Below are 22,294 nucleotides of genomic sequence, written 5' to 3' on the forward strand. Positions count from 1 at the left end.
TAATTATTAACATTATTTTTATTACATTTTGTAATTTATGTTAATTAAATTAGATTGCAAAATTAGGCTTTCTTATATATCCCTAGGCTTTCGAGATAATAACAAGTTATTACAGTAAGCTAAAACCACTAAAAAAAGAAAAATAAATAGATTAAATAAGTAACCTTTATTTACTTGAAAAAAAAGAAAATATTAAATATAAAAAATTATTAAATATTACATTAAATATATGAAATAGTTTAATAGAGATATATATATATATATATATAATGAACTAAAAAGAAGATCCTGTGCATCTGTCAAAATAAAAGTCCTGCTTCGACACATGTAAATACAACAATTAAGTAATTAAAAATGGCAAATATGACCCGATAACACCACTAATATAAAACTACCTGTACATGTGCCAATATTTTAATATTTGTAATAAACTTCTTAAATCCCTTATCATTGTGCAGGTATTTCACAGTCAAAAAGTCCATCACATTTATACAGAAAATATATATATATATATTAAAAAACTAGTTTTTGTCGGTTTAAATCTTTTATTTGGTTTGACATTTTTTGTAGTTCTTCACCCCATTTAATCTAGGTGTTTGAAATATTTGGGATGATGAAGTTAGATTTGTGTCGTGGGACTCTTCTCTTCTGGAGAATAACAGGATGAACAAATGTCGTGTTATTTAGCCCAGAATGGGTGAATATTGCTCATCTGGATCTCTATTTTGGAAGTGAGGGTTGCCAGCATGCACGGGCCGAGTCTGACCACATGATTGGTCCCTCAGGGGTAGTGGAGTTAACTAAAGTATCCTGTGAGCCAGAGAGTTGAGGCATTCAAACCTTTGGCTTTAACCCATTGTCAGTTAAGCGCTTGTGCTTGAGGCAAGCTCGTATGGCGCAGCTCACTTTCCGCCTTCGCGCTTTCCATTTCCTGCTGCTGCAGGGCCAAAGCAGATTCTCTTCCTCTGTTTTTCATTCATTCGGCTCTCGATGAGTTCAATCCGGTTCGGGACTCTGTGGCAGGAACCACAGATGAATCTGCTGTAAACTCAGAGAAAATAAAGAGTTGAACTTTTATTCTTACCTGTTTGTGAATTATTGAGTGACTTATTTGGTTGCAGTGTTTTATTTCTCTCTATATATATATATATATATATATATATATATATATATATATATATATATATATATATATATGTGTGTGTGATATTAATATAATATATATATATATATACATTTCAGCTGTCATCTAAAATTATAAGTATGTTTATTTGACATTTATTTTTTATTTCAAATATGCATTAAAGATAAGTCTCTCTCTATACATATATATGTATACAGAGAGAGAAGAGAGTAAGATTTTTTAATGTTTTTTAAAAGACGCTCTTCTGCTCACTGCTTCCATTTATTTGATCCAAAAGTAGGTAATATTGTGAAATATTTCTTTACTACTTAAAAAATAACTGCTTTCTATGTATCATATAGTAAACTGTATTATTTTCGTGATGTAGTTGTATTAGCATCACTAGTTATAAGATGATATTCAGAAATCATTCTAATACATGATTTGCTGCCTCGCTAAAAACATTTCTGATTATTTACAATATTTAAAACAGTTTTGACAAGCATTTTTTTCAGGATTCTTCTTATGAAGATCAAAGCATTTATCTGAAATAAAAGCTTTTGTGGGGTTTTTATTTATTGCTAAAAAAAAAAATACTTTTATTTAGCAAGGATGCTTTAAATTGATCTAAAGTGATGATAAAGACATTTTTAATGTTACAAAAGATTTCTATTTCAGATAAATGCTGATCTTCATCAAAGAATCCTGAAAAAAAATTCTACTCCACTGTTTTCAGCATAATAACAATAATAAATGTTTCTTGAGCAGCAAATCATCATATAAGAATGATTTCTGAAGATCATGTGACACTGAAGACTGGAGTAATGATGCTGAAAAAATACAGCTGCACATCACAGGAAATAAATTACAATTCAACAGAGATTCACACACAGAAAAACAGCTGCTTTTAAACTGCAATAATATTTCAATATAATTCTTTTACTGTATTTTTTTATTAAAGAAATGCAGGCTTGAGTGAGCAGAAGACACTTCTTTAAAAAAAAAAACATAACTATTCAAAACTTTTGTCTGGTAGGGTATATACAGTATATATCGGGCCTTGTGGCAATTATTATCCTGTGGCTTTTTACTCCCCCTCTGGTGCTGAACATGTATGTTTGTAGCCATTCTAGCAGGTGTACCTTTTTTGCATAGCAGCCATTGTACAGTATAGTAGTTACTTGCTGTCAGTGTAATGCATTTGCATGGAATATAAGTAAATTGCAATATGTGCATGCAAACCTGTTCTTGTCAGAATCCACAGTGTTTTATTAGTTTTGATGATATGTAAGAGTCTCGGGCTTGTGTGGTGAGGTGTCTTCCTCAATGCGTTTAGATGTGTTGTTTTGTCAGTTTTCTTCCTCTGCAAGCGTGAGAGAGGGGTTTCAGAAACAAAGCAAATACTCAATTTTAGGTGTCTTTTTATCTTCCTTGTCTCTGCAGCTTTCAACTCATCTTTTTGAGTTTAATTTCATGGGATCTCTGCCGACGACGTGAAAGTGTCCGGACGCCGCTCCATGATTTCACTACTCTGCGTTCCTCTAATGTCTTCTGCCATTTAACGATCCAGCATGAAGACCATGTAAACATTATTTTCGTCTCTCTGGCATTGTATGTGTAAAGCAGTGCAGCTGTTGTTATGGTATTACAAGTTATAAATAGGCTGCGCAGGTGACAGCAGAGCCGACGATACCGGGATGAAAGACGCTGCTGAAATCTATCCCACAATCTCTGCTCCTTCCCTGGCCGAGTGCTTTTCGAGTTTGCTTTTACTTCATGTGAAGGCTAGACCTTCTTGTCTGAATTCACAAGACGCATTAGTTAAGACTGGCCGCCTCTTGTGTATCAGTACAGCTGTAGATCTTAATTGATTTGATTAAATCTGCAAGTGAATAATCACGCGCAGATGTGTTTTCTGTGTTTTATAAATATGCTGAGATGAAGTCTCGGGGGTTACTTATGTTTGTCCCCTCACTGCTTGGCATTTTTGTCTTGCTCATTGTCCTGTACTTTGTCTGTATAATTTTGGCAATATTTAGTTTTTTGAGTAAAAAAAAACATTAATTTTAGATATTTTTGGCAATATTAAGTTTTTGAGTGAAAAAGATCATTATTTGTAGATAATTTTGGCAATTTCAGTTTTTGAGTAAATTTTTAAAAAATTTTTTGGCAATATTCAGTTTTTGAGTGAATTTTTTTTATATATATTTTGGCAATATTAAGTTTTTGAGTGAAACATTTTTTTGGATATTTTTTGCAATATTAAGTTTTTGAGTAAAAAAAAAAACATTGTTTGTAGATATTTTTGCAATATTCAGTTTTTGAGTGAAAAAAAAAAACATTGTAGATATTTTTGGCAATCATTCAATTTTTGAGTGAAACATTTTTTTTGGCGATATATTTTTTGCACCTATTAAGTGTTTGAGTAAAAAAAACATTTTGTGGATATTTTTGCAATATCATTTTTGAGTAAAAAAAAAAACATTGTTTGTAGATATTTTTGCAATATTCAGTTTTTGAGTGAAAAAAAAAAACATTTGTAGATAATTTTGGAAATTTCAGTTTTTGAGTGATTTTTTAAAAAATATTTGTTGAGTGAAAAGCACTTATTTGGGGGAAAATTTCTGCGATGTTTTCTCCCTCAAGTTAGGAATGCCCTGAGCTCAAATCAGTTAGACTCTAACATCAATTCAGATACAAAAGAAACCGCGTACGTCTGTGTGCTTCTTGAAAGAAAAGTTATTAAATAGGATTGAATCTAAGATGTATATAGCCAGATTCCAAGTTGATAAAATATTCAGATGAGAGATCTACATGGAGCAAATTCTCTCAGGACGTGGACGAAATGTAATGGCAAGGTGTGGAACAAGCCCAAAAAAGTAATTACATTGTCAAAAGCATTTTGTGGGACGTTGTAATACTCTGTGTTGAGCCAAGTCTGAGAGTTTTAGTCCCCAATGCAGGAACTTAACAAGCGTTTCCAGGACAAGGCACATCCTTTCCTGGGTCACAATGAACCCGCAAACAAGAAGCGAGAGAAATTCATTCACATGTGCTCTCGACAGCTATTAAAAGAAAATCATGTGGGTACTTGTTTGCAAGTAAAAATAACAAAGATTATAACCTATGAGACTTGGCACTGGTAAGTGAATCAGCAACAAAGAACAATAAATTGTTAATTTCAGTTATTTGCTGGCAAATTACTGCATGCAGTGTAACAGATTTATAAAATAAATGATTTCACCCCAATATTTTGTGTAGCATCCCACTCCGTATGATCATGATACATCCTAGCCTCAGTGTCTCTGTGGTTTGATACAGTCCTTTATGAATAATTCTGTTGTCAGTCCCTGAGAATATCACACAGCAGAAACGAGCTGACTTTTTATCTCCAAACTCTCTTGACGTTTCAGACTCGCGTAATGTGAAAGTATATTTTAGGATAGTGTTAAAGCCCCCTGATGTGTGCTTGATCATGAGTCCTGCGCCTGCAGACAATTTTCACCGCTCTTTGTGATATTAAACTGTATGGAGTTGGATGAAAACTGTGAAATAAAAAGAAGTGCTGTGCCTTGGGATCCGCTCTGTAATTTATAGAATCACAGAAATCCCAGAATTGAGGAGTTGGAGCATTCTTTCATCACTCCCGTCTGTACCTTTGGGTTTATATATCAACCTTTTTTCTAATATAGAGCCATTTTAAATTGCTGTTTTTCCCTTTGTATACGTCTGTTATTGTGGATATTCTCTGAGTCAAACCGGATCTTCAAGCCCCGAGTTGTGTGACTGGAATTGCGATATAGATTGATTGGAGGGTGGTCTTGTGAAAGTGGCCATTACATTTCAGAAGTGAGGGAGGATGATAGGTCAAGTTCACCGTTCAAAAGCATCCCCTGATCCCAATGACAAATTCCCCCTTTTTTTTTTCAAATCTATCTTCAAATCCATCTTTTGGCTATTATTATTATATTAAGCCATTAAAATCCTGTTTAAATAAAGATTCACACGTTCGTTTTACGCAGATAGGCAGCATAACCTACAACATAGGGGGGGGGGGGCCCCCCCCCAGTCTGAAAAGAAAATAAATTAAATAATCACTAACTATAGATGAGGATATTAGTGTATTTATTTATTTATTTATGTGTTTTTGTTTGTTTCATGATATACGATATTATCAAATAAATAATCGGATTATTAAATAACCAGATTTAATTAACTGATTTAGTGATATTGCAAACTGACAGTCTTTCTCTACATTATATTTAATATTAACATTAATTTAAGAATAAAGAATAATATTTCATTTATAATGTATTATATTTATGTTTGGATACACATCGACCATATATAAACACACAACACGCACACAATTGTCATTAAATAAAATGTACAATAAATATGTAAAAAAGTGTTTGTGTGTGTTATATGTGGATGTATATATCGTATATATATATATCTGATACTATATAGAATATATATTCAATAGCACGTATATTCAAAGATTTAAGTTGTGTGTGTGTGTATATATATTTATATATAATATATGCATGTTGACATTATATTATTAAAATTCTATACGGCTAATAGTTTAGAGAGGTTTACTGTTACTGTTATTGAGTCACATATCATATATCACTGCCATTGACAATGATTACAATACCACTAATTTTTTTATTGGATATTCTCTAAATCCTCTCATGCGACTGAACGCATGCTAGCAGTAGATTTGGAACGTTTGTCTGATGATAGACGCTCTCAGTGTGTCTCAATTTATGTGTGACGACCGCTGTGACCCTAGAGAGAACACACACGGCATAGTTGAGAGACACAAACGTTCAAGAGAGAGAGAGAGAAGAGAAAGTCATTTCACACTCGAACACTGGCTGCTTAAAAAATACTCGCTCACGCCACAAATCTATCCTCTCTGAGAGAGACACACACGCTGTGAACATTCAATTTGAGAGAGAGTTTTTCTGACACACCCAGACCGCTCTCACCCAATGTGAGTGAGACACACACAACACCCCAGAGACAACGCAGAGATGATCGAGAGAGAGACACACGAGAGAGAGGACACACAGCACACCAACACACACACAGACATCAGAGGAGAGAGAGGAGAGAGAGACAGACACAGAGGAGACACAGAGACAGTAGAGATAGAGACACACACAAACACACACACACACAGATGGAGAGAGAGAGACACAACACCAACACAACACACAGAGAGAGAGAGAAGACACGCACACACAAGGAGGGTGAGAGACAGACCCTCAGAGAGAGAGAGAGAGAGAGAGACAACGCACCACACACACCACACAGATAGAGAGACCCCCACAAACGACAGGACACACAGACTGACAACTCAGAGAGATGATGAGATAGAGACAGACACACACGAACACACACACACACACAGAGAGAGAGACACACACAACCACACACACACACACACAGAGACACAGAGAGAGAGAGCAACACATCACACACATAGAGACGAGAGAGAGAGATGAGATTCCCTCCCACTTCATTTCTGTCCGTCTATGCACTGGGCCTGCAGATAAAACCTGCTCGCGTGAGACTGACACCTCCAATTGGCATCCAGCCACTTTTATAATTAAGTATTTATTATATAAGTTTTATATTAGGATTGCTTATGCATGAGTTTCACTTTTATGTACAGAATAACGACGCGAATTTAGGCTGCCAGGAAGTATACGGCCAGAAACATGATCTGAGACGGACATCTCCGAAAATGTGTTTATTCCCAAAACTGATTACAAAGCGCTCCTCCTTTTCGGAGACTAGATGTCATGCCAGAGCCGCTGCTCTCCAGGGAAAAACAGGCTTTTTCATGAGCCTTTAATCAATAACAGGAGGCGTGTTATGGGCAGGAAGGGCCTTCACAAAACTTTAACAACACACCTTGTCTTCTTTAATCTGTATTTCTCAGATAGAATTAGTTGGTCCAGTAGCCAATATTACTGTTGGTTTTAGCAGCTGCTGTTGTAGGGAATAAACCTTTCATACAGTTATTTGCACAGTCAGGTAAATTGAAAGTCCACAGTAATTAATGTACGGTTAATTTCTGAATTTGATAAAGGTACTAGCATTAAACAGCAAGTGGATTGGAAAAGATTATAGGCGCCATATGATCAGCATTAGAGATACCTGCTCATGTGATCATATTTTACTGTGGCTCCAGGCAAAATGCAGCTTCTGAGACCTCCTCATTTCACTAGAGAGGCTTCCAGTTCTGTGTTAGTGTGTGTTGTGTGTGTGGTGTTGTGTGTTGTGTGTGTGTGTGTGTGTTGTAGTGGTGTGAGCGTGTGAGGAGAGCACTGATCTCATCATCGATCAGGGACTCAGCCCATTAATGTGCCTGCAGGTGAAGCTCAGGTCCTGGTGAAGTCTCTGTGAGTTGTGAACCGGGGTATTAGAAAAACAACGAATTCACTCGAGATTTGGTGCTTCTCAAAAGAGCCTTCAACTGTAGCACTGTGCAGAAAGCACACAACAGACACACACAACCTTCACTTCTCAACACACTCACACCACCTCACACACACACTCAACACACACACACAACACCCAACCTCACACACACACACCACACACACACACACACACAGTACACACACACACACACACACACACACACTCACACACACACAAAACCCACAACATACACTCTCTCCCACACACACACACAACACCCACACACACACACACTCTCACACATACATACACACACACACACACTCTCGCTCTCATCTCTCTCTCTCTCTCTTCTTCTCACACACCACACACACACAGACACAACAATCTTCTCTCTCCCACACACTACACACACACACACACACCACACTTACACCACACACACACACACACACAAACACACTCACATACACACACACATACTCTCTCTCTCACACACAAACGCACACACACACACACACACACACACAACCTCTCACACAATACATACACACACACTAACACACTCACTCTCTCTCTCTCTCTCTCCTCTCACACACACACACACACACCACAGACACACAATTTCTCTCTCACACACACACACACACACACACACACGGGTTTTAAATTAGGATAAGAGTTTATTACTTTATCATGAAATAGTTTTTAGCATGAGTTTACATTCTCAAATATATAAAATTATGAGTTACAAGACAATAAATAACTGCATCAACTTCTATAATGTGATATCTTGGGATTCAGTAGGAGGGACAGGTGTTATTTAGTTTTATTTGTAGTTTATACTACTCTGTGTTTATTCATAATTTATATTTCCCAGTTTTAGTATTTTTGTGATCTTGACTTTTATTTTATCAGTTTTTGATTTTTTTATCTGAATATGTATCTTTATTTGTTATATTTAAGTTTTTAGTTTTTTATATTTTTTGTGTTGCATATTTTTAGTTACTTGCCAAGGCAACACTTCTAATTTACATTTAAGTTTTTTGGATTTAACTTTCTCATCTAATATTTTATATTTATGTCATTTCAAGCTTGATTTTACCCCAATGACAAATAGAATTAATTGAATTAAAAACTAATAGAGTTCGTTTAGATTTTTAGTTTCGTGATGCCATTTTGTTATGTGCGTTTACTTTTTTATTATTTTGTTTATGTATATATATATATATATATAGATATATATATATTATATATATATAGATATATATATATATATATATTATATTTTTCTCTTATATAGAATGGGATTTTATTTTATCTCCAGGATTGTGGTTGTGAGTTTTACCTTCATGCAAAGAGTTACAAGTAGTGTAATTTTAATGATTTTACAATAAAAATTGGTTTTTTAGGTAACTAATTACAACTGGTTGGTATGTATCAATAAAGCAAAAACTGTTCAAAGTAAATTTGATACATTATAGAAAGAAAAATGAGAACTTGTTGAACAACTTCCCTTTTCGTATGACATCACTAATCCCTCTTACTTTAAGCCCCGCCCCTTCATCCACCTGACTCATTCTGAAATGTAAGACTTTTCACTATCCAATCAGTTCCTGCGCTGCCTTTTTGTTCTTTCTCACTGAATATCCCGTTTCTGTGAGAGTGATTCATGTTGACTTTTAACATCTGTAGCGCAGAATCCCGTGAATCATCATCAGGTTATTATTAGACGGCACCTGTGCTCCATTTTCAATCGTTATTCCTAATTTATTCTCACGGCTAGCAGCAGTGTGTTCACGAACCTCGTTAAAACTCCATCCCTCATTTACTTTAATTGCAGTTTGTGTGAACATAAAGACGTCTTGTTAAAGTGGCTTTTAAAGCACATATTTAAGAGGTGATTTAAGTGAGCTTGAAGTTTCCGTGAAAGAAGACGGAGCCCCGGAGCCACTAATTACAAGCGTTATCCCTCTGTATTTACTCCAGCCGCTCTCACAGGAAACATCCCCGAGAAAGAGGGAAAGAAAGAGAGGATCAGGAATTAGAAAGAGCTGGAGGAGAGACTTATTGAATGCTTTTCTTGTAGTTAATGCGTTTAGTAATGAATCACGGAAAGAAAACTTATTTAGGGTTTGATGATAATATATGCGTGTGCATTCTGTTCAAATGCTTGGGGTTAGTAAGATTTTTAATGTTTTTGAAAAAGTCTCTTCTGCTCACCGAGGCTGCATTTATTTGATCAAAAATACATTAAAAATATTGAAATATTATTATAATTTAAAACAGCTGTTTTCTGTGTGAATATGTGTTAAAGTGTAATTTATTTCTGTGATGTAGCTGTATTTCTTCTGTGCATCATTACTCCAGTCTTTAGTGTCACATGATCTTCAGAAATCATAATAATATGCTGATTTGCTGCTCAAGGAACATTTCTGATTATTATCAATGTTGAAAACAGTTGTGCCGCACAATATTTTTTTGTGGAAACTGTGATGCATTTAATTTTTCAGGATTCACAGATGAATAGAAAGATCAAAAGTACAGCATTTATTTGAAATAGAAATCTTTGCATCATTATAAATGCATTTATTTGAAATAGAAATCATCTTTAAATTGAAAAAAAGATGAAAAGTAACAATAATGTATCTTTGTCCTTTTCTTTCTTTTTGTTTCTTTTCTTTTTCTTTTTTTCTTTCTTTTTAATTTTTTTTTTTTTTCAAAAACAAAATAAAAAAAATCTCACTCACCCCAGATTTTGGAACGGTGATAATGTCTTATTTATATCTAGCTTGCATAAAAAAGTGCATATATTCTATATTTATCAAGTAGTGTCAGTGCATGGGAAATGCAATCATTCAGAATTATATAATAATAAAACTTTATTCACAATTTACGAACTTAATATTAAAAAAACTTAATGTGGCAAAGTGTTTGTTTTCTCTTTTTTTCAGTCTTCATCTTAACAGGTGCGCATAATTAATTAAATTAAAATTAAATTAAAATAAATCAAATAAATAAAAATATATAACTAAAACAATAGATTTTAAAATAAAAACAATAAAAATAAAAAAACTTATTAACATTTTAATGAACCATAAAAATGTCAAATTTAAAGAAGTCGTTTTTTAAAAATGCACATTCAAAATGAAAAATGTCATGAAAAAATATTAAATTATAAAAAGTGTAAATTTAAAATGCAGTATAAAATTGAGTTGTTGCATGGGAATAACTGGAATCTAAATTATATAATAATAAAACTTTATTCACAATTTATGATCTTAATATTAAAAAAACTTAATGTTTAAAAATGTTTTTGTTAACGTGCACAAAATTAGTTTGTTCTCTTTATATTAAATTTCTTAGATGTTGATCTTGCACAATTTGTTTGCACACATCAGAATCACACAGTTATACTGCATATTAAAACAACTGTGCTTGAAATATTAATAGCATTAGCAACTTAAAGAGAAATGCATCGCGTTAATCCATCCTTGGATTTATGTTCATCATTTTGAATATTCTTCTTTCAGAGTTTGACGGACAGGTGTGTGCACGATATGGAAACTCCCTGTTTTGCCTGTGTAATTATCCTTGAGATTTACGTTTCATAATCCAGTGAGAAATGTTTTTTATGCGTGACTGAGACATTAGGGTTTATCTCTGAATCGCCTTGCTGATTGAAGACTGACCGTTGAACAAATCCAGATGAAATCTGAGTGAAGGACGCACGGCTTGTCCTAAAAATGCAACCGAAAGTGATAACAAGCAGCTGTCCGGGTTACCGAAGGAAATGTCCACTCTAACCGGCCACAAAACACGGCATTTTGATTCCAAGGGATTTACTGCGCACTGAGATTAGATTATCCAGCTTGATCCGCCTCCACCATCTGCTGCACTTTCCACATTTATTGTTTCCTCGGTACATGTAGCGTTCGAATCTTGGCGTGAGTGCTGACAGCAGAAGCATCATGGGATTGAAATGACTGTGTTTGTGGGGTCATCGACTCTTTGTTTCATTGCCTATTAGGTTAATGAAGGTTAAGGACTAATTGGTTTAAATTAAAACAAATAAAAAAAAAGACTGAAATTAAGTCCGATATAAATGTAAAACTAAAAATTAAAAAAATCTAATTAAAGCACTAAAAAATTAGTTAAATAATAACATTTTAAATAAAATCATTAATATGAAACACTTAATTAATTTTAAAATCCATAAAAATGTACAACTAAAATAAATTATATTAAAATTAAAAAATCTAATTTTAATGCTAAAAATTGTATTAAATCATAAAATCTTAAAAAATCAAAAATAGTAAGAATAACACTTACTAAAAATTTATTAAATCATTTAAATGAAAAATTTACATAATTTTAAGGCATAAAACATTCAAAATTAGAAAAAGCCATAAAAATATATTAAAACCAGGAATATTTGCAAACAAAAAATAATAAAATAAAAAACTAAAAATAATTAATTTATTCATAAAATTGTTAAATTAAAATAAGTCATTTTAAAATATAAATATCCTAAAATTAAACAATTGATAAAATATTAAAATAATTAATTTAAATATGTAGAAACAAAAAGAATAAAACTAAAACACTTTCTTGAAATATATTAAATCATAAAAATGTAAAAATGAAACATTTAAATTCAAAAGGGAACTATAATAATAATAATAATAATAATAATAATAATAATAATATAAAAATCATAATTTAAACCTAAAAAAGATTTTTTTTTAAATTATCAAAATAAAATGTATGAAACCATTTATTAAATCAAAATTAAGTAATTTTAAAATAGAAACATTCAAATGGTAAACATCATAAAGCAAATAGTAAAATTATAAACATTTAAAATTAATATAAGAAATTTTAACAAGGAAGTAATTAGAATAAGTAATTTGTTTAGCGCATGACATTTGACCAGTAACCATGAACATGCAAGTGTGTTTATGGTTAATGATCAAAATATTCACTTAAAATCTCAGAGGGTCTCAAGAAAAAGGTTTTGTGAACATAGTGTACGTCTGAGCTTTTTGGAGCTCAGATTCATCATCATTCAGCTTCATTGTTTCATTCTTAAAAATGTCTCCACTAAAGAAACTCATATAGCTTTGAAACCACATGAGTGTAAGCAAAAGTAATTTTAATTCAGTATTGATTTACAGGAACTGTGCATTTGAGCTTTTAAAACAGGGCATTGTGATGTGGGGATGCTGTATTCATTTTTTGGGTCACTACACATGTGCAGGCAGAATGAATTATGAATTATCACACCTGTGAGTGAGATTTACTTCTGTTGTGTGTTTCTGGAGCAGCTCACTTTGAATAGATGAACTTTGGGGGAACCGAACGACAGAACGAGCGTTAAATTCAGAATCTGTCCTGATGTTGAAGCTCTCAGTTTAGCACGTGAAAGCTGCTGCGTGATTGTTCATTTAAGAGGAAGTGCAGATGGTGAGAATGTGTAATGTGCAGCAGGGATGTTCTTCCAGGTGCATCACAGCTCCAACACACCAGAGCATGATGGGATATCGGTCGTTGCTTGTTATCGTGGTACATTGTCATTCCTCTCTAAAGCAGGGTTTGCCAAATTTAAATAACTTATTTTAAACACTAAAAACGATCAAAATAAAAGGCTTCTGAAACTTAAATCATAGAAATGTAAAAAATTAAAAAATAAAACACTAAACATACATTAAATTATAGAAAATTGTAATAAATTAATCATTTTAAATAAAAATTATTTAACTTAACCAAATCTATTAAAATAAAAACAATCATAAAACCCTTAAGCTAAAATTAATTTATAATCATAAATATGTTAGTTAAGGAACTTACGTTAAATAAAATGAAACCACTCAAAAATTAAATAAATTTACATAATTTAAAAGGATAAAAATATTAATCATAATCGAAAAAATAGTTTAGGAATAAAATAAAAACTCTAAAAAATTATGTTAATCATAAAAAATATGAAATTTAAAGTTACCACTTTAATGAAAACAATCAAAATTAAATACATTTAAATCATTTAAAATGATACAAATGATTTACAACATAATGAAATTTTTTTTAAAATAAATAAAACCAAAAAATTATTAAATCATAAATATGTAAGAAAATCATTTAAAATAAAACCATCAAAATAAAGCACTTACTAAAAAATCAAATCATAAAAAATTAAAAAATAAAATTATAATACATAATATTATGTAATATAATATAGTATATACTGTATTGTATAATATAGTACATTTGTTTACCTGCATGTCATTTAACTGTCATCAGAGAACCATGAATATGTGTGTTAAATTAATGAAATATTCAAATTAATGAAATATAAAATATCAGGTAAACTTTAAAAAACTTTACTGTATACTTTATTATATATGTATATATATATTAGCTTAAAGGAAAAAAGTTTGATAATCCCTGATCTGAAGAAAAAGAATGTCTTTTCCAAACCCAAGTGAGATGCCTACTAAATAGACAATAAAATTCAGAAATGTATACTTCTACACACTGTAGTCGTGGACCATGCATTTTAATGCACATCACAGTAACTTGAGATGCTCTCAGTGCAGACAATGTCAAAGCATCTCGCTAGTGTTAAACTAGTGTGTTTAAATGTCAGAGAGCGGTTGAGGTTCTCCCACATGTGAGTCTTGTTCCAGCATTGCATTTCTCGACTGTCTTTCGTAAGAAAGCTGGAAGTGTCCCGGAGCCCTGCGGCGAGCCGGCGTGTTGGACGGAGATCAGTGCGGCGCTGAGGGAGATCCCTGTGCAGAGGAGGAGTCTGGGATTCTGGAGAGTAATGGAAGCATTTCAGAGTAAAAGAGTCTCCTCTCAGACTCTAACAGGGCTTTCTCTCTCCTCTGAGCTATTCTGAGCTGCTCGGACATGAAGCGCTGTGTAAGATATCGCTGCACTTGATAGTGAACATTCAGCATTACGAGGACAGTTCATAATGGCTTCCACGGTTACTATTTGTAGTTATTTAAAAAGGTTTTCCACTTGGTTTGCTGGCTGTTTTTTTTCCGTTATATTAATGTTTCATAATGTATGCATTGTGCATTGGTTTGTTCATTAGTTGTTTTTGTTATTTCAGAGGAGTTTTCAGCTCTTAATGCTCAGATTAGGGAGTCTGTAGCATGTTTTCATTTTTTAGAGCCAATATTAATAGATAGCAGTTTGTGATCAGTGCACAGATGTGTGTTGCACACTGACTGAACGCAGCAGAAACTAAGGTGAAAATGCCCTGGAAAGCTAATTATCTACACTACATGCTGTGGCTTTTCTATGAAGCAATTGTAATTGTCCTCATTCGCTCACTACTGCTTGCCATTTTATCATTTATAGCCATAATAGAAGGAAAAATGAAACGTGGTAAAAACTTTTGAATGATAGTGTACATATTCCGTCATAGGAAATATACATGGATCTTTTTCCTGGAGGCAAGCTACAATTAGTCCTCAATTAAAAGTACTTTCAATATGGAAGTCTCCCGTTAGCGTGTGATTTAATCTAGCATGACTGAATCTATAATAAGCACACAGAGAGATCAGACCCTGAAGGAAGTGTTTCCCTGATCGCTGACTTCATTTCCTCATAATGAGAACGAAACTGAGCATAGTTTTCATGACTGTCAGAAAGGATCAGCCAATTAAAAGTCACATGACCTTTCATAATCTATTAACTTTCATTCTGTGTCCTGAGTGATTTCTGTTTGGAGTGAGCTGAAATTAATTATTTCAAATAAGAGAACAAATAAGAGAACAAGAAGAAATGGTTTTATGTGCAATATTCATGATGTTGGTTAATAATTTGTCTTTTTGCATAATTTCTGTAACCCTGGGTTAAAGCCACGTCTAATTCAGGGTTAAGTGATATTTCACACTGGCTAAAGTTGAAAAAGGTGGATAGTAACATTGTAACCCCGAGTGATGAAGCGCACTTCCTGTGTGATACAGTGTAACGCTAGAATGTAACACCAAATCACTGAATATTAATGAGCCTTGTGCAACTGCAGGAACATTCACATGCTGTCTAGTTTCAGCATCTGAGGGAAGTTAGTTAACTGAAGATTTTATTTTGCAATTTTAATACAAGAAGTGTATTTAAGACAAGCAGTTGTTAAAACAGAGGTTATTATACTTGTCCAATCAGTGATATTAACCGTGTAAATATGCAAATATGATAACACCCTTTTAGAGTTGCAGTAGTGTTTTGTAATTCTCGTGTTCAGATTTTAAGGTTTCCTGGGTAGAAATCGGTTCAAAATAAAGAAGTCCTAAGTGAAAATCTCTTTATTTGAACTGCATTGGTGCTTGATTTTTAAACATCATTATCATGTCTCACAGGTGAGCAAACACAGACTTGACATTTGGTCATATTTTTTCTTTGGCTCGTTTCTTTGAAAGCATTTCTGTGCTGATCACAGGAGAAAAGCCCAAACGGAGCTGAGTCAAGAGTGGCTCCATTAGAGGACGAGAGCGCCGCTGTGATTCAGAGCCCGTCCTCTGATGGTCTGATGTGTCATGATGGTTTGTTTCATGTGGCAGCAGCATCAATCCTGCTCACTGACATCCTGATGGCAGCATGTGATGCTTTAATTAAAGCTGCCACGAACCACACTCACACACACACACACACACACACACACACACACACACACACACACACACACACAGTCAGGTAAATGGACTGCAGCGATTTCGGAAACATATTTCATGTCCTGTTGTTGGGTGAAGAATGTGTGATGCTTCTGTCATCTTTCTGTTTTGTATATATATTTTTTTTATTTTACCTTATCTTGATTGTAGAGTAGATTTTGACATTTTATAAAGAGAACTTGATATGATGGTGGGAGGTGTTGTTTGTATTTGTTTCTGCTTGTGTTTCTGAGTGGTTGTTAGTGTTTCTATGTGGTTACTAGCGGTCTTGAGTGGTTGCCTGTGGGTGCTGCCATGGTGTTTGAGTGGTTGTAAGTGGGTGTTGCCATGGTGTTTGTGTGGCTGTTAGGGGTGCTGCCATGGTGTTTGAGTGGTTGTTGCTAGTGTGTTACTATGGTGTTTGAGTGGTTGTAAGGGTGTTGCCATGGTGTTTGTGTGGTTGTTAGGTGTTGCCATGGTGTTTGAGGGGTTGTTAGTGTGTTACTGCTGGTGTTTGAGTGGTTGTAAGGGTGTTGCCATGGTGTTTGTGTGGTTGTTAGGGTGTTGCCATGGTGTTCTATGGTTGTTAGTGTGTTACTTGGAAAAGGTGTTTGAGTGGTTGTAAGCGGTGCTGCCATGGTGGGGTTGTGCGTGGTTGTGCTAGGGGTGTTGGCTATGGTGTTTTAGTGGCTGTTAGGCAAGCTGCCATGTGTGTTTGAGTGCGGTTGTTGCGTGCTGCTGTGGTGTATAAAATGGTTGTTAGTGTGTTGCTAGGGTGTTTGAGATGGCTGTTAGTGTGCTGTCGTATGGCCGCTATGGTGTCAGTGGTTGTTAGTGTGTTGCGTGGTTACTAGGGTGTCTGACTGGCTGCTATTGTGCTGCTATATGTGGCTGATTGGGTGTTTGAATGGTTTTTAGTGTGATGCTGTATGATTGCTTTGGTGTTTAGGTGATTGTTAGTGTGTTGCTAGGGTGTTTGATTTGTTGTTAGTGTGTTGCTAGGGGAGTTTTAGTGGTTGTTAGCGAGTTGCTATGATGTCTAAGTGGTTGTTGCTAGTGTGTTGCTATGGCGCCTTGAGTGGTTGTTAGTGTGTTACTATGGTGTTTGAGTGGTTGTTAGTGTGCTGCCATGGTGTTTGAGCGGGGTTGTTAGTGTGTTACCATGGCGTTTGAGCGGGTTGTTAGTGTGTTACTACCATGGCGCTTGAGCGGTTGTTAGTGTGTTACCATGGCGCTTTGAGCGGTTGTGGTTAGTGTGTTACCATGGCGCTTTGAGCGGTTGTTAGTGTGTTACCATGGCGCTTTGAGCGGTTGTTAGTGTGTCACTACCATTGGCGCTTGAGCGGGTTGTTAGTGTGTAAGCCATGGCGCTTTTGAGCGGTTGTTGCGCGTGTTGCTAGTGGCGCTTTGAGCGTGTTGTTAGTGTGTTGCCGCTGGCGTTTGAGCGGTTGCCAGTGTGTTGCCGCGTGGCGTGCGTTTGAGTGGTTGTTAGTGTGTTGCTATGGTGTTTGAGCGATTGTTAGTGTGTTACCATTGCGTTTGAGTGGTTGTTAGTGTGTTGCTATGGCGTTTGAGCGGTTGTTAGTGTGTTACCATTGCGTTTGAGCGGTTGTTAGTGTGTTACCATGGCGTTTGAGCGGTTGTTAGTGTGTTGCTATGGTGTTTGAGTGGTTGTTAGGGTATCGGAGTAGTCTCTGTGATCTTTGCCCTCTTTGGCGTCTCACCGGATCTCTCCTTTAATGTGTTTGAGGGTTTTATCGCACAGCAGATGGAAATCTTTGGTCTGCTGTATATCAGTGCGTATCAGCGTTTTTGTCGATCTGTTGTTAGCGAAGTTGTCACTCAAGGTTTTCTGGAGGCTACTACATTTTTCAATCTGTATCGACTGACGGGCTCTTTTTCAGGCTCTTCATGTTGGATTTTGTAATTTTAGTGCAGGTCACTTGTGGAGCAATGAAAGCTGTGCTGCTTTTTGGCTGATATTTCAGATTTCAGTCCTCGTGTTTCTTTTTGGTAAATTTGCTCATTGATAATGAGAATTGGGGTGAATATCATGAAAATAATCTTGCAATGCAAAACAATTTTAAATATGTATACACATGCATAATTTTCTTTTTATACAGAATGTATTATTTTTTCTGTTGACTGAGATTGACTCAGATGCTCATGTGAACTGTGTGTGTGTTTCAGTCTGTTCCAGCATTACTGTTACTTTAATGGAGGATGCGCCACACCTCATACACCTGCATCTGTGGAAGGTAAATGCACCACCAACACACACAAACAAATAGAAAACTCACAAATTAGCTGCGTGCAGAACAGAAACGCCTACCGGCAGCTACACTGTTCTTGTGATTACTGATGTTCTTACTGAGGCAAGTTACACAAACAGAACAAGAACTTACAGTGCAATAACAGACCAGAGGAAATCATTACCGTGTGCGTGTGTGTGTGTGTGTGTGTGTATGTGTTTGAGAGAGCTCTTGGTGTCAGATATCATTCTTACCCAGAGTAAAACACATTTCTTGAGTTCAAAGTTGAATGCAGCAAACATTTGATGAATAAAGGAACTCAGACATGTTTTGATTCAATCTCAAATGCTGCTCATCTAAAATGTTTGTTGGAACCTGCATGAAGTGTAGAAAAGCGCCACAACAGTTCAGTGCATATGATATGTAAGTATTTTCTAAGCTCAAATTGACTCAAATTTAAGTCTTTTTTTTTTTTTCACTGCAGATCTTAAATTTTCTATGACACACCCAAACATGGCAAATCACGATTATTTATAATACTCAGATTTTCAGTCAATAACAATTTAAATTTAAAGTTTCTTTTAATACAGTAGTTTTTTGTAGGTCAAATAAATGTAATACTTGGAAGTGTTCACCCAAAGTGATGTTCCCCTATTACTGTGGTTGTTGTTGAATACAGTAGCACTGCAAAACTCTTACTGTACCATTAATGCATTTGTCACTGTTACTGTAATTTCCTTAAAGATATAAAAATGATGTCTATTAGAATGTTGTTGACGTATATTGTTTTGCGTGCGTTATGTTAACATGTAATTTGCCGGCCAGTGGAATAACTCATCTAATTCTGCATTACGACACGCCGGGGTGTCTCCCCAATGACAAAAGCATCCAGGATGGAGAGACATGGTTACTCCATCTGCCTCTTTCTCACTTGTTTCCTTGATTATTTTAATACATAGTTCTCTGTATCAGTTGTTTTGTTTGATGGATGCTTGGTCTTTCAGTCAGTGTGGATGAATAGGTCTCTCTTCAGTTGGGTCAGGGCTGCATCAATCTCGTTATAAGCGGGTCACACACTGACCTCTGGTGGACAAGAAACGAGAAAGACATTTTTACCATTTTTGGGAAACAAATGCTTGTAGCAGCTAATTTACTACAAATTATCTAACTTTTATATTGTACATCGCAGGTTCAAAAGCCATTTATCATAAAATGTGAAAAATAATACTAATAATAATCATTATTTTAAAAAACCAAAATTTCATAATTCAAAAATTTATCTCCATACCAAAAAGAAAAAAAATAAAAAAAATAAAAAATATAGCACTACCTAGATATAACAGAATCTAGGAAGTGTCTTTCAGAAAAAAAAGTATTGCACTTTATTAAACTGTTTTTTCAATATTATTAATAAAAACCTTCTGTGCCATAATTAAAAATCCTAAAAAAATGCTTACTCTATGCTATGCATTTTTTATTGTAATTTCAAATGTTGTTGCAGATCCTACACAAGACCATGAGTTAAATGTTTAATGATTTGTTGAAATCTATAACCAATAATAAAAGTTAAAAAAAATAGAAGCTTTGTACATTATAAAGATGTAAAATAATAATAATGCAACAATAGAATACAATACAATAAAGCAGGAATACTCAGTATTTGAAATATAAAATTAAATCCAAACCATACAAACTCTTTATTCTTCTGTCTGATTGTTTCTCGGACAGTCTATTTGATATGGGCGGCGAGTATTACTGCTACTCCTCCGACATCACCTGCTCTTTCCCAGCCAACGGCAAGTTCACCGCAGACCAGAGATCCATTTATGAAGCCGTGCTGAAGTCCTCCAGAGCCGTGATGGCCGCCATCAAACCAGGTACAAGCACTGAAGAATCCCAGATGGTCAAAATACTAAATGTGACCCTGCAGCACAAAAGCAGTCTTAAATCTCTGGGGTATATTTTTAGCAATAGCCAAAAAAACATTGTATGGGTCAAAATTATCAATTTTTATTTTATGCCAAAAATAATTAGGATATTAAGTAAAGATCATGTTCCATGAAGATATTTAGTAAATTTCCTACTGTAAATATATCAAAACTTAATTTTTATTTAGTAATATGCATTGCTAAGAATTCATTTGAACAACTTTAAAGGTGATTTTCTCAATATTTAGATTTTTTTGCATCCTCAGATTCCAGATTTTAAAATAGTTGTATCTCAGACAAATATTGTCCTCCTAACAAACCACACATCAATGGAAAGATTATTTATTCAGCTTTCAGATGATGCATAAATCTCAATTTCAAAAAATTGACACTTATGACTGGTTTTGTGCTCCAGGGTCACATTTGCGATTTTATTTATTTTTCAGGATTCACAGATGAACAGAAAGTTCAAAAGAACAGCATTTATTTGAAATGGAAACCTTTTGCAACATTATAAATGTCTTTACTGTTACTTTTCATCAATTGAATGTGTACTTAGTCAATAAAATTAATTTCAAAGCTTTGAACAGTAGTGTATGTCAAAATTTGAGTTCTGTTGTTTAAGAATGCACTTTCTAAAAGAACACGTGCACACTGTCTTTGATCCTAATCTGTAAAGTGACCTCTGACCTCAGTCTAATGAGCGTCTCTGACCCTTCACTGGTGCTCAGGTGTGAAGTGGACAGACATGCATCGTCTGGCTGACCGGGTTCACCTGGAGGAGCTGCTGAAGATCGGGATCCTGTGTGGGAGCGTGGAGGAGATGCTGAAGGTTCATCTGGGCTCCGTGTTCATGCCACACGGTCTGGGTCACCTGCTGGGCATCGACGTCCACGACGTGGGAGGATATCCAGAGGTCAGAGCTGATCACATTAGAAAAGGGGAGAGATTCACTTCGACTTCTTTTTCTGTTTTTGCCCTGAAGGCCATGTATACTGCTAGCATTTAGAGGTGAATCTCAAGCAATATGCATCATTTTAATATTGGAGCGTGTAGTAATGATGAATGTTAGAGGGCTGATATGATTAAGATAAATCTTCAAATATATTATTTACTTTCTATATGTGTCTTCATTTTAATCTTTATCTCCACTTGAAATCCTCAATGCCACTGCAAAATTATTAACTCATTTCCAATAACTAATACACATTTTATTTTACCCGCATACACACACACATAAAGCCATTTATACTATATTGCAAATCTATAGTGTTTATATTTGTGCCACATGGAAACTATACTATTGTCCAGCTCTAAACTGTAAATTGTAATTATAAGGCATGGACATCTGTGACCCTGGAGCACAAAAGCAGTCTTAAGTCTCTGGGGTATATTTGTAGCAATAGCCAAAAATACATTGTATGGGTCAAAATTATAGATTTTTCTTTTATGTCTAAAATCATTAGGATATTAAGTAAAGATCATGCTCCATGAAGATATTTTGTAAATTTCCTACTGAAAATATATCAAAACCTATATTGTTTCAGATATTATAAATCTACATTTCTGAACAGTTCAGACTGTTATTTATCTGATTCTTTCTCCTCATGTGTGTCTCAGGTGCGTATTGAGGATGATATCGCTGTGACGGCTGACGGCGTGGAGCTGCTGACCTGCGTTCCTCGAACCGTGGAGGAGATCGAGGCCTTCATGGAGGATCAAACACCCAAAGCCTTCAGTCCCATCAGCAGCCAGAAACTCTGAAGAGATGAAGATGATGATGATAACGATGATGATGATGATGATGATGATGATGATGATGATGATCTAAAGAAACGAGCATCTTTGATATCTCACTCTATAAAGGGAGATCAGTCACATGATGGC

At 34.8% G+C, this 22,294-nt stretch overlaps 1 pseudogene; it reads left to right on the forward strand.

Moving 5' to 3' along the window:
* Window positions 1-21,693, forward strand: part of LOC122148646 — a 45,617-nt pseudogene extending 23,924 nt beyond the window's left edge.
* Window positions 21,694-22,294: the final 601 nt, after the last annotated feature.

The sequence above is a fragment of the Cyprinus carpio genome, chromosome A18 (genome assembly GCF_018340385.1).
Source record: "Cyprinus carpio isolate SPL01 chromosome A18, ASM1834038v1, whole genome shotgun sequence".
NCBI lineage: Eukaryota > Metazoa > Chordata > Actinopteri > Cypriniformes > Cyprinidae > Cyprinus > Cyprinus carpio.